This window comes from Pecten maximus, unplaced genomic scaffold (assembly GCF_902652985.1).
Source record: "Pecten maximus unplaced genomic scaffold, xPecMax1.1, whole genome shotgun sequence".
Classification (NCBI taxonomy): domain Eukaryota; kingdom Metazoa; phylum Mollusca; class Bivalvia; order Pectinida; family Pectinidae; genus Pecten; species Pecten maximus.
Genome location: NW_022982587.1, coordinates 16,867 through 30,467, shown reverse-complemented (window position 1 = coordinate 30,467; position 13,601 = coordinate 16,867).

Genomic DNA, 13,601 nt, shown 5'->3' with positions numbered 1-13,601 from the left:
AAGGAGTATTAAACACACAAAAATGTAAAACGCTATCACCAGCTGTTGGTAGACAATTAGCTATAGGATAGGATCGTAATAAAATGTAATATAGACATACCATATTTTTATTTACAGATTTGTTCTGAATGCTTCTATCTGGACACTGATCAAATACCCCTAGCTATCCCTAGTCTCATCTAGTTGTCAACCTGTCCAACATCCTCTTCCTTGGCCCCAATCTGGTATAAATAGTCAATCAAATATCCCCTTCCTTGGCCCCAATCTGGTATAAATAGTCAATCAAATATCCCCTTAAGCTTCCTTGGCCTCAAGCTGGTAGTCCATCAGATATCCTCTTCCTTGGCCCCAATCTGGTATAAATAGTAAATCAGATATCCCCTTCCTTGGCCTCAATCTGGTAGTCCATCAGATCTCCTCTTCCTTGACCCCAATCTGGTGGTCCATCAGATATCTCCTTCCTTGGCCCCAATCTGGTAGTCCATCAGATATCCTCTTCCTTGACCCCAATCTGGTAGTCAATCAGATATCCTCTTCCTTGGCCCCAATTTGGTAGTCCATCAAATATCCCCTTCCTTGGCCCCAATCTGGTGGTCCATCAGACATCCCCTTCCTTGGCCCCAATTAATCTGGTAGTCCATCAGACATCCCCTTCCTTGGCCCCAATTTGGTAGTCCATCATGATCAGATATCCCCTTCCTTAGCCCCAATCTGGTGGCCCATCTGACATCCCCTTCCTTGGCCCCAATCTGATGGTCCATCATGATCAGATATCCCCTTCCTTGGCCCCAATCTGGTGGCCCATCTGACATCCCCTTCCTTGGCCCCAATCTGATGGTCCATCATGATCAGATATCCCCTTCCTTGGCCCCAATCTGGTGGCCCATCTGACATCCCCTTCCTTGCCCCCCCCCCCCCCCCCCCCCCCCCCAATTTAGCAGATCTATGAGACATCACCAGCCTTGACCCCATCAGATACCTGCTTGTCTCTATCCTTTAGAGTGAAGATTAGTTACCCCCATCCATGGCCCCCATCTGATTGTCCATCAGGATGCTAACCTCACACATGAAGTTAAGACTCTCAAGAAATTTTCCAATACTGTCCATCCTGACATATTACCTTGTAAGAGGACCACAAGGTTTGTCCGTTGATCCTAGAGATGACAATGCTGAATGTACAAAGATACATATACCAGGATTTACAGCTATGATAAATATGTAAGATCTGTAATCGTATCCTGGTGACATTAACCACTTAAAGCCTACCTATGGAGGTATCTGTAATGGATGATAAGTGTAGGACCAGACAGGATATCCTGGTCATTACAAATCAAAACTTAGCCAATATTACCTACCCAAACAGTTGTGTTTGTGAGCTTTCAAAATGTCTGCTTACTTTAATTTGTCAAGCAAGAAAGTTTCATGACAAACGTTGCTTACTTTAATTTGTCAAGCAAGAAATTTTCATGAGAAATGTTGCCTACTTTAATTTGTCAAGCAAGAAAGTTTCATGACAAACGCTGCTTACCTTAATTTGTCAAGCAAGAAAGTTTCATGAGTCTTTTTGGCATTGGGACGAAATTGTGATATCTTCTATCAGAAATTCACTAAAACTACAGGCACTCTGAGGCAAAGGTAATTATATATGATAATATTTTGAAAGCTATGAATTAACACTTTCTTCCCATCGCCAAATACTGATTTTAAAAATTTTCATCTGGGCTCCGTTTTTGCATTCACTCTTCAACATCATATGAGGACGGGTGTCAAGGAGACACCAACATCATATGAGGATGGGTGTCAAGGAGACACCAACATCAGATGAGGACGAGCGTCGAGGAGATACCAACATCATATGAGGATGGGTGTCAAGGAGACACCAACATCATATGAGGATGGGTGTCAAGAAGACACCAACATCATATGAGGACGGGTGTCGAGGAGACACCAACATCATATGAGGATGGGTGTCAAGGAGACACCAACATCATATGAGGATGGGTGTCAAGGAGACACCAACATCATATGAGGATGGGTGTCAAGAAGATACCAACATCATATGAGGATGGGTGTCAAGATGGGTGTCAAGGAGACACCAACATCATATGAGGACGGGTGTCAAGGAGACACCAACATCATATGAGGACGGGTGTCAAGGAGACACCAACATCATATGAGGACGGGTGTCAAGGAGACACCAACATCATATGAGGATGGGTGTCAAGAAGACACCAACATCATATGAGGATGGGTGTCAAGGAGACACCAACATCATATGAGGACGGGTGTCGAGGAGACACCAACATCATATGAGGATGGGTGTCAAGAAGATACCAACATCATATGAGGATGGGTGTCAAGAAGACACCAACATCATATGAGGACGGGTGTCGAGGAGACACCAACATCATATGAGGACGGGTGTCGAGGAGACACCAACCTCACATGAGGACGGGTGTCGAGGAGACACCAACATCATATGAGGACGGGTGTCGAGGAGACACCAACATCATATGAGGACGGGTGTCGAGGAGACACCAACATCATATGAGGACGGGTGTCAAGGAGACACCAACATCATATGAGGACGTGTGTCGAGGAGACACCAACATCATATGAAAACAGCTTTCAAGAAGGCACCAACATCATATGAGGACGGGTGTCAAGGAGACCCCAACATCATATGAAAACAGCTTTCAAGAAGGCACCAACATCATATGAGGACGGGTGTCAAGGAGACACCAACATCATATGAGGACGGGCGTCGAGGAGACACCAACATCATATGAGGACGAGTGTCAAGGAAACACCAACATCATATGAGGACGGGTGTCTATGAGACACCAACATCATATGAGGACGGGTGTCGAGGAGACACCAACATCATATGAGGACGGGTGTCTAGGAGACACCAACATCATATGAGGACGGGTGTCGAGGAGACACCAACATCATATGAGAACGGGTGTCGAGGAGACACCAACATCATATGAGGACGGGTGTCGAGGAGACACCAACATCATATGAGGACGGGTGTCGAGGAGACACCAACATCATATGAGGACGGGTGTCGAGGAGACACCAACATCATATGAGGACGAGTGTGAAGGAGACACCAACATCATATGAGGACGGGTGTCGAGGAGACACCAACATCATATGAGGACGGGTGTTGAGGAGACACCAACATCATATGAGGACGGGTGTCGAGGAGACACCAACATCATATGAGGACGGGTGTTAAGGAGACAACAACATCATATGAGGACGGGTGTCGAGGAGACACCAACATCATATGAGGACGGGTGTCGAGGAGACACCAACATCATATGAGGACGGGTGTTAAGGAGACAACAACATCATATGAGGACGGGTGTCTAGGAGACACTTATAGATAAAAACAAAGCATAGAAAGACAGAGAAGTGAGGAAGAAATGTAAGATTTAAGCACAGGTGCCTGACTCGTTTTTATAAAATAATAACATATAGAGTTAAGTACATATAAATGAGAAAGGTTCTGAACTCCCCCAGGCTTGAAATCTGATGTATTTATTTCTAAGTACCGTAGCTTTGGTTGTATTGGGTGGAGTTTTTCAAAGTAGGACTTAAATTGAAGAGAAATGGTCGATCTTTAAAATAAGCTATAACATGTTGTCGATTTCTCGATATTAGTTTACGAAATCGGGCGTGAAACTTCAAAATCCCCTCGATTTTGTTTAGTCGGACAAGTTGACGTAACGGGGTCACCACACTTGGACTCTATTGGACATAGCTTTAAATACGAAGTCCACGGGTTAATCAAGAGGTACGCTTCATCAGATCACGCGGTAAATTTGAACAAGCATTCTGATTGGTTATAGAAAATGTGTTGAACCAATCAGAATGCTTGTTCAAATTTACCGCGGCTGACACAACATGGCTACTCAAGTGGAAAATCTGCTATCAGTATGCATAAAAAGTCCCGGGGCCGTCGATAGGGTGCTCGTATACATAAAGTAAGTGTATGTAATAGTTGTATTCGGTGATCTGATGAAGCGTACCTCTTGATTAACCCGTGGACTTCGTATTTAAAGCTATGTCCAATAGAGTCAAAGTGTGGTGACCCCGTTACGTCAACTTGTCCGACTAAACAAAATCGAGGGGATTTTGAAGTTTCACGCCCGATTTCGTAAACTAATATCGAGAAATCGACAACATGTTATGGCTTATTTTAAAGATTGACCATTTCTCTTCAATTTAAGTCCTACTTCGAAAAAATCCACCCAATACAACCGAAGCTACGGTAGTTAGAAATAAAAACATCCGATTTCAAGCCTGGGGGAGTTCAGAACCTTTCTCATTTATATGTACTCTATATGTTATTATTTTATAAAAACGAGTCAGGCACCTGTGATTTAAGATCCTAAGTGTTGCATTATGGACAGAAGATTTATTTTGGTCTTTTCAATGTCCCCTTAATACAGGACACAGAATAAAATCCCTGATTCATCAGGGGGCCGACTTTAAGTTGCTTTCTAAGATTAACATGTAGGGGGATACAGTCGATCAGTTCAGGGGACATTGGAAAAACAACAGGGGGCCCCCACAATTAGCTATATTCGCCCCTTACAACATGCATTCATATACAGCGAACCTTGTTCTAGGGCTCTCCAGTACTAGTGATTGTCCCTAGAAAAGAAGACATTGGCCCCTTCAAATAGTCGCGTCCTACAACATGCAGTGTGATATACAGCAGACATATTTTATTACTTATATATTACTTTTCCTGCATAGGTTGATAAGGTTTATAGAAATGCTACCAAGTGTAATAAAGAGACCGATTGAAACGCCAGGGATGAGATCTGGGGACCAACACAAACTTACACTGATTAATAAAACTATACAAAATATTGACAGTCATATAAAAATAGAACCATTCCACTTAACAAAAATGATGAAATATTGTCAGTGAAATAATGTTCAATGTGATACAATGTTTATACATTGCGAAAACATTCTTAATCTGTGGGATATTTGTAGAAAAATAGACACACTTTGTCAATTGTTTGTTTGTTTTTGTTTAATGTCCTATTAACAGCCAGGGTCATTTAAGGACGTGCCGGGTTTTGAAGGTGGAGGAAAGTTGGAGTACCGGAGAAAAACCACCAGCCTACGGTCAGTACCTGGCAACTGCCCCACGTAGGTTTCGAACTCGCAACCCAGAGGTGGAGGGCTTACCCACTTGGCCACATACCGCGCCCCCCTTGTCACCAATAGCACTCATATGGGCGATACATAAAATATATACTGTCTGGAAGTAAATTAAATTTCAGTAATGTTAAAACATTTGAAAAATTAAGTTGAACTTCAGTAATTATACACTTACCTCTTCAAATGGATGCATAATGACTGATATCTTTTTTCATCCTCCACAAACCATAAAGACGAAAGCCATTGATAACTAAACAGGATTTACGAGCAATCTTAATGTATCTTATCAGAGCATTACCACATCTTCAGTACAGACCATCTTGTCAGACATACGTAAACTTGTGTAATAAACAGTTCTATACAATATATTCCTGTGTATACATTGTATATATACTCAAATAGTTAATCTCCTTTTGAAATCTGAACATGTCAATTAAAAAAAAAAATTCTGAGAAAAATACACCCACATAGCCAATGTCGTCCTGTAGAACTCATGATATGGGTATTATAAATAGATTTGGAAATTACATTATTTGGAATTGGCATATATACTTCACAAGAATTAATAGGTTTCTGCATCAACCATACAAATAAAGATCTAGATATAATCTTTATGAATTTTAACAGCTCACAATTGCATTTATGTTATTTTTTGTACATATACAGCTGCTTTCCAGTAACCCGCAGCACATATCCAGGAATTTTACTTTCATTTTTTCTTTTTTTCTTTTTCTTTTTTTACAGCATCTGGTAGAATAAATTTCAAAATATAACAAGGTTATCCTGGGGCAAAACAATATATGCCTGTCGAGGGCCTTATATTGTTATAGCTATCGTGCAACGAAACAAGATTTGCATCATCTTACACATCTTCGCTAGCCATTAGGCTTCTGATTACGTTACACTCCACGAACCCTTGGCAGATATAGTCTTGTTTAAACTGTAACACCCTTGAAACCAAGGGCATCCAATCATATCGCGTTTTACATTCAGGCTTGGTTTCCCAGTAAACAAAAATTGCGGCGTCCAGTACACAGCTACCTTGTCATATATGTTATGGCATTTTACCTAAATACAGACGTACAATATTTGGGAAAACATTCGCAGTGTTCAATCAATTGTTAAAAGTTATTAAAAAAATGGCACAAGCCTCCATGTGTGTTTATAAACATCACCGATGAAGTACATCGGTAACGTATACGTAACGCTCATTTTGATAGGTCGAAAATTTCATGCGTAAAGGGGTGGTAATTTTGAATCTTCACTAGAGGGCCAGAACTGACGACTATATATCTGCCAAGGGTTTGTGGAGTGTAACGTAATCAGAAGCCTTGGCTAGCAAAGATGCACCTAACATCGTTTGAGTGGTTAGGTGGCAAGCTAAAACCCTCACCTTTCATGACAGTTGATGTTTAATTTTCAAACAGTTTCAGAAATACAAGTAATCAGGAACTCCAACTCATTCAACCCTAACACAACTTTATATCATGATATAAAAGCCTGCCAAGATTCAAAGTAGTCAGCCAAAAAATGTATGAGAAGATCCTTGGACAAAAATCAAATACTGAAAAAAACAACAATAACTTTTGCAAATATGGTTGAATTCTTATAATAACTCCCTTCCGTCAATAATGACGATTTCGTGGAGTGTTTTGGAGTTGGAGAAAGAGTTTTTTGTTTTGTTTTTTTAGTATGGTTAAAAGTATAAAAAACTTGTTTGACCTAGTGTTTGTTTATGAGGGGTTCAAGGACTGAGTGTGGTATGTTTGCCTTGAAGCCATCTAGTGTGGTGAACTGTACTGCTGCTACCGGGAGGAGGTTCCATTGTGTAATTGTGTGAGGAAAGAAGGAGAATTTATATGTGTCCTTGGTAGCAGATATGTGTTTGTAAGTGTAGGGGTGTGCTTGTCTGGTTCTAGGGTCTGTTGGGTAAAGGATGTTGCTGTATTCTATCGATACATTGTTGGTTTATGATTTTGTAGAACAGAATGAGTCTTTTTTTGTAGTGTTCTTGTTTGTAGTGATGCATGGCCAATTTAAGTTGTCTAGCATGTCTTGTACTGAGCTTGTGTTGTGGTATCTGTTTTGTAGTATCATGCTGCTCTGCATTGTATCTTTTGTAACTGGTTTATTTGACTTGTGTTGTGAGGGTCCCATATATAGAGGAGCAGTATTCCAGTTTGGGTCTAACAATGGCCTTGAATGCATGTTCTTTGATGTGTTGTGAGTTTATTTTTAGGTTCTGTTTCAAAAATCCTAGTGATTTGTTTGCGTTTGATGTGATGTTGTTTATATGTGTGTCCCATTTAAGGTTGTTCTGTAAAGTTATGCCTAAGTACTTGCTTGAATCTACTTGTTGTAATGTATTAAAACGCCTTTCAGGGAAACAAAAATATACATCATGATTATAATGAATTAAAGTTTCAAAGAAATCAGTCAAATAATGCAGGAGGAGATCTCTGGACAAACAAGACTTTATGCCAGAAGGAAGATGCGCAATATTAATGCCATACTAAAATAAACTCCTGTCAAATTTGATTGTCATATATATAAGAAAAAATTGTGAATCTCAACTAAAATTATGTCCACTATTTTTGCTGTATCTTTCATTTTGTCCCCATCTGGTGAATGCTATAAACCCATGCATTCGTACAGTTTGGCCCCAGAAAAAAACCAAGGGGTCACCAGAACTCCCAATTAAAGACAATACATACATACTCATTCAGTCTTCATGCATATATGCACTCTAGTTGTCATTTTTTTTTTTACCAAAAAACAAATAAGTAATCATTTTCAAGATATGCACCTATTTCATTTTTTTCAAACATTTCTAACATTTTTTACGAAACAAAAATATTTACATGAATAATATCTCTCTTGGAGTCTAGGATAGTGCAGCCATCTTCAAATGACCTTACCAGATAACCTTAGATGTTGAAAGGACGAACAGAAATGTGTGAAAGCTGACAGAGTTATCTCCCCTTCACCTATACAAACTGTCAATACATCCATAATTACCAACCTTGGGTTTAAGGAGAAATATCAAGGACTTTACTAGAACAGTAACATTAAAACAGGCAAATATCTCATAAATAACATACAGTAAAATTTCCAAGGACTGTGAGATTTTTTTGCTAACTAATAGCTTGCAACACCAGACATATTTTGATTATTTCTAGGGTGTAGGATGAAATAACGAAAAGTGATCCAGATAACACATGTTATAAAGCCAAATTATTAATCATCTGTCTCCAGTAAAACACATACAGGTATACATTGCTGATGGTGTGAGTATATGTTAACATTGCTGATACATCACAACTGCTTCAGGGACATAAGAGTTATGCCCCTTTGTATTTCAACAAGCATATTTACATATCTATCCAAAAAAGCTGAATTGGATAAAAAAACATTGAAGTGAAGGAGTCGGATTTTTAACCCAAAACATGAAACAGTATGTATTTTAATTATATACTTTTAGTATATGTACGATATAGATATATTAGAGACATTTAACGGTTCACTGATGAACCTATTACATCTCTATGTAACCACTACTTCATGGATGAATGAACTAGACAGGTATTTAAGGTTTCGATCACAGCCGATCACCAGGCCTAATAATTACAACTACCTTACTGCTTAGTGTCGATCTTACCATTAAATGTATTGATCTGATAGGCGATTAATTGGGCATAAACAAACACAATAATCGAAAGTTGACATACTCTAAAGCACAGACTTATATAAGCTATACAATTACATTGATCGGCAGCTGTTGTTTTGCCATAGAAAATTTCTCCCATGTCTATTATTCCAGTCTCTTACAAGAATTCACATGATTTAAAGTTAATTTAGAACATTGCTTCTTTGTCAAATCTGGACCATGACCATGCTCATGTTATTTTCTCTTTGGGGTCATGCAGTCGAGTGGATGCAAAGTAAATTCCTTATACATGTTGTCTTGTCTTTTTGTGCATTGTGGTAACCAGGTACATTACAGGTGGTTATTAGTATAGATGGTAAAATGGTACAAATAGTTATCTTGATACAGATGGTACAGGTGGTTACTATATGCAGGTGATAACTTAGTACATGTTGATACTAGTAACAGATGGTTATCCTATATATATGGGTGGTGTTACTAAGTACAGGCAATAACTAGAACTGTCGCCAGGATGGCTGACTAATACCCCTGCAATCTGCACGAGTCAATGGTGAATTGGAACTGTTTATTAGAGGCTAACTAAGATAACCCAGTAATATAGTGACCAGTTGCCATAGAAACCATAATTTTGAAAAAAAAAAAAAAAGTGGCATGCACATCTACACATGATCCTCTATATTTGTGTGAAGTTTCATTGAAATTGGCCATTTAGTTTAGGAGGAGTTGTCCGGACAAACTTAAAGTTATGGTTCTTATCGGAAAACCTGTTTATAGTGACCAGTTGCCATAGCAACCATAATTTTGTGAAAAATAAAGTGGCATGCACATCTACACATGGTCCTCTATATTTGTGTGAAGTTTCATTGAAATTGGCCCTTCGGTTTAGGAGGAGTTGTCCGGACAATCTTAAAGTTATGGTTCTTATCAGAAAACCTGTTTATAGTGACCAGTTGCCATAGCAACCATAATTTTGAAAAAAAAGAAATTGGCATGCACATCTACATATGGTCCTCTATATTTGTGTGAAGTTTCATTGAAATTGGCCATTTAGTTTAGGAGGAGTTGTCCAGACAAACTTAAAAGTTATGGTTCTTATCGGAAAACCTGTTTATAGTGACCAGTTGCCATAGCAACCATAATTTTGTGAAAAATAAAGTGGCATGCACATCTACACATGGTCCTCTATATTTGTGTGAAGTTTCATTGAAATTGGCCCTTCGGTTTAGGAGGAGTTGTCCGGACAATCTTAAAGTTATGGTTCTTATCAGAAAACCTGTTTATAGTGACCAGTTGCCATAGAAACCATAATTTTGAAAGAAAAGAAAGTGGCATGCACATCTACACATGGTCCTCTATATTTGTGTGAAGTTTCATTGAAATTGGCCATTTAGCTTAGGAGGAGTTGTCCGGACAAACTTAAAGTTATGGTTCTTATCAGAAAACCTGTTTATAGTGACCAGTTGCCATAGCAACCATAATTTTGAGAAAAATAAAGTGGCATGCACATCTACACATGGTCCTCTATATTTGTGTGAAGTTTCATTGAAATCGGCCCTTCAGTTTAGGAGGAGTTGTCCGGACAAACTTAAAGTTATGGTTCTTATCAGAAAACCTGTTTATAGTAACCAGTTGCCATAGCAACCATAGTTTTGAGAAAAATAAAGTGGCATGCACATCTACACATGATCATTAATATTTTGCATGAAGTTTCATCGGAATTGGCCCATCGGTTTAGGAGGAGTTGTCCGGACAAAATGCGTCTACAGACGGACGGACGGACGGACGGACGGACGGACAACCTGATTCCAGCATATATATACCCCCCTAACTTCGTTGCGGGGGTATAATTACCAGGTACTGGTGGTTACTAGGTACAGGTGGTTACAAGGTACAGGTGGTTACAATGTACAGGTGGCTATCAGGTACGGTTGGTTACAATGACTTATGTACAGGTGGTTACCAGGTACGGGTGGTTACAATGTACAGGTGGTCACAATGTACAAGTTGTTACTAGATACAGGTGGTTACCAGGTACAGGTGGTCACAATGTACAAGTTGTTACTAGATACAGGTGGTTACCAGGTACAGGTGGTTACCAGGTACAGTATAGGTAGTTACCAGGTACAGGTGGTTACCAGGTACATGTGGTTACCAGGTACAGGTGGTTACCAGGTACAGGGGGTTACCAGGTACAGGTAGTTACCAGGTACAGGTGGTTACCAGGTACAGTACAGGTGGTTACCATGTACATGTGGTTACCAGGTACAGGTGGTTACCAGGTACAGGTGGTTACCAGGTACAGGTAGTTACCAGGTACAGTACAGGTAGTTATCAGGTACAGGTGGTTACCAAGGACAAGTGGTTACCAGGTACAGGTGGTTACCAAGGACAAGTGGTTACTGGATGTAAGTGGTAACCATGTACAGTACCTGTACAAGTAGTTATAATTATCAGGTATAGGTGGTTATATACCAGATGGTAAAGGTGGAACAAGTTACAGGTGATCATGATTGCACTTGTTTTCCAGGAGCAGGCTAGGTACAGCAATATCACAGCAATCATGCACACATGTACCGAGGTTTGTGTAATACTTTTACATCTGTTTGAGATCATCCCAATCACCACGCAGAGAAATATTTTATAGCCAAAAGAGACTGCCCATTACACAATGTGTGTTACACTATTAATATACCAACTCTGTTTTGAGGCCATTTTCCAGTCTTTTCTAGTATTACTCTGGTAATCTCTTATCTACATACCATCACAACAGAAGTACATCCCTTACAGTTATACTTCCCAGCATTTCTATTTTAATTGGATTGTATAAAAATATCCAATTTTATATTACTCTAAGATACTTCCCCTCTCAATTAATTTATTCCCCTATTTTGATGTTGTGTATTAGTATAATTCCTTGATAGCTAGAGTATAGCATTACTTAGAGAAGTTTTGACTGGAACTACATTGAAAGTAATCATTTCCATTACTCAAATTTTGAAAATGAATTCTGTAAAATATCTACAGCAAAACATGCATTTTTTATTAAATACTTTTAAAGAAAATGACTCCATTGTGATGATAGCATTATAGATCTTGGTGTTACTCCTTAAACAGATTCCATCTATAGTTCAACAATAATCTCTCTTATATCTACTCAATGTTCACCTTGTTCACAAGGACTTTGGACTGCTTATCTATGCTTGTCTTTTGTTGGCAAATAGAGCTATAATCTTATACAGTTAGTGAAGGTGGATATATGATATCATGTGAAAAATCTTAAAATTGCTGATATCATTGAATGATTAAATTTAGAAAAAGAAATTATTAGACATCGAAGAAAATAAAAAAACTAATATATATAAATGTCCCTTAGTGTTTGTAGTAAAAGATTTTGGGTATTAAATGTGAAATTAAGAGAATATACTCGCATTAATATTATGTGACACATTTTATCAAACCAGTAGATCAAGATTTCCAGGGATTGGGAATTAAGACCGAGTCTAGGTATATACGGGCCGTTTATAACCTGTTTAAAAAGTCATAATGGGACATTTTCTAGGATCTTTGCCTTTTTAAGACTTTCAAATTTCTAGGGGTCATCAGAATTTGTTTGGCCCTTGGCCTCTGTTCTTCCAAACCTATGGATTTGCACCAATATTGTTTTATATGCCCTGCACATATATGTAATAAAATATTTAAGAATATCATATCAAACATTCTTACATTTGATAGATTTTGCAAAAATGTGTTTTATGTAAATTTTGATGTATCTATATAGCTACACTGGATGTAATTATCTCAATATCCAAAGTTCTGCTACATTTTCTCCTTTTATAAAGTTTTCAACCTCAAAAACACACACAAGACCCTTAAGGTCCTACTATACCACCTCTGCAGGTATTTTGTAATAACAGCCCAGTCCAATTTCACTACATACATGTTATAATGAATGAGTTAGTTTAAACAATATTCTTATTCATTTATCAAAATACTCAATACTTATACAAATATTTTTTATGGTATGGAAAAACAAGCTTAGAGCTTATATCCATTCCTTTCCCATAATGAATGAGATATATATATATTTACTTGACACAAAAGTTAATTACATTCATTTTTGGTGAGCAAAAAAAATATAATTACATCACTAATTAACATCTTTATGTATATTTCAGTGAAAAAACACAGTCATTGTCCATAAGGTGATACACTTATTTTATAGTACATATTGCAATGATTGAAAAAAAAACCCAGCAAATATAATTATACAGCATTCTATTGTGTGATAATATAAAGTCTGCTGACTAATGTACATGTGGTGCCCTATTTATAGAATATTACATTAGTTTACCAATTAATTGCAGTCAGATAAGAATGTATCACTGAATTCATAACTACGACGAAATACTGAAATCACAAGCAAAATTAAAACCCACGTGTGCATGCATAAATGCACGTACATTTCGAAATCGGTCTGCTGTCAGTGCTATTGGGCCAATTTTACTATTTTAAGATGTTAAAATGCCTACTTACAGAGTTTCTGTCGACAGGTTTTTTGTGATATTCCCGTTTACTTGCTGGGAGGGCATCATCTTTGGACAAGGACATACTCATTCACATAAATGAAGGTCGGGGATAGGGAGCTTCCCAATGAGTTGTCTACTTGTCGACTGTTGTTTATCATTAACATCATGGTTATAATACACATGTAGGAGTACGGACAGAAAATTCCGGAAATCACCTG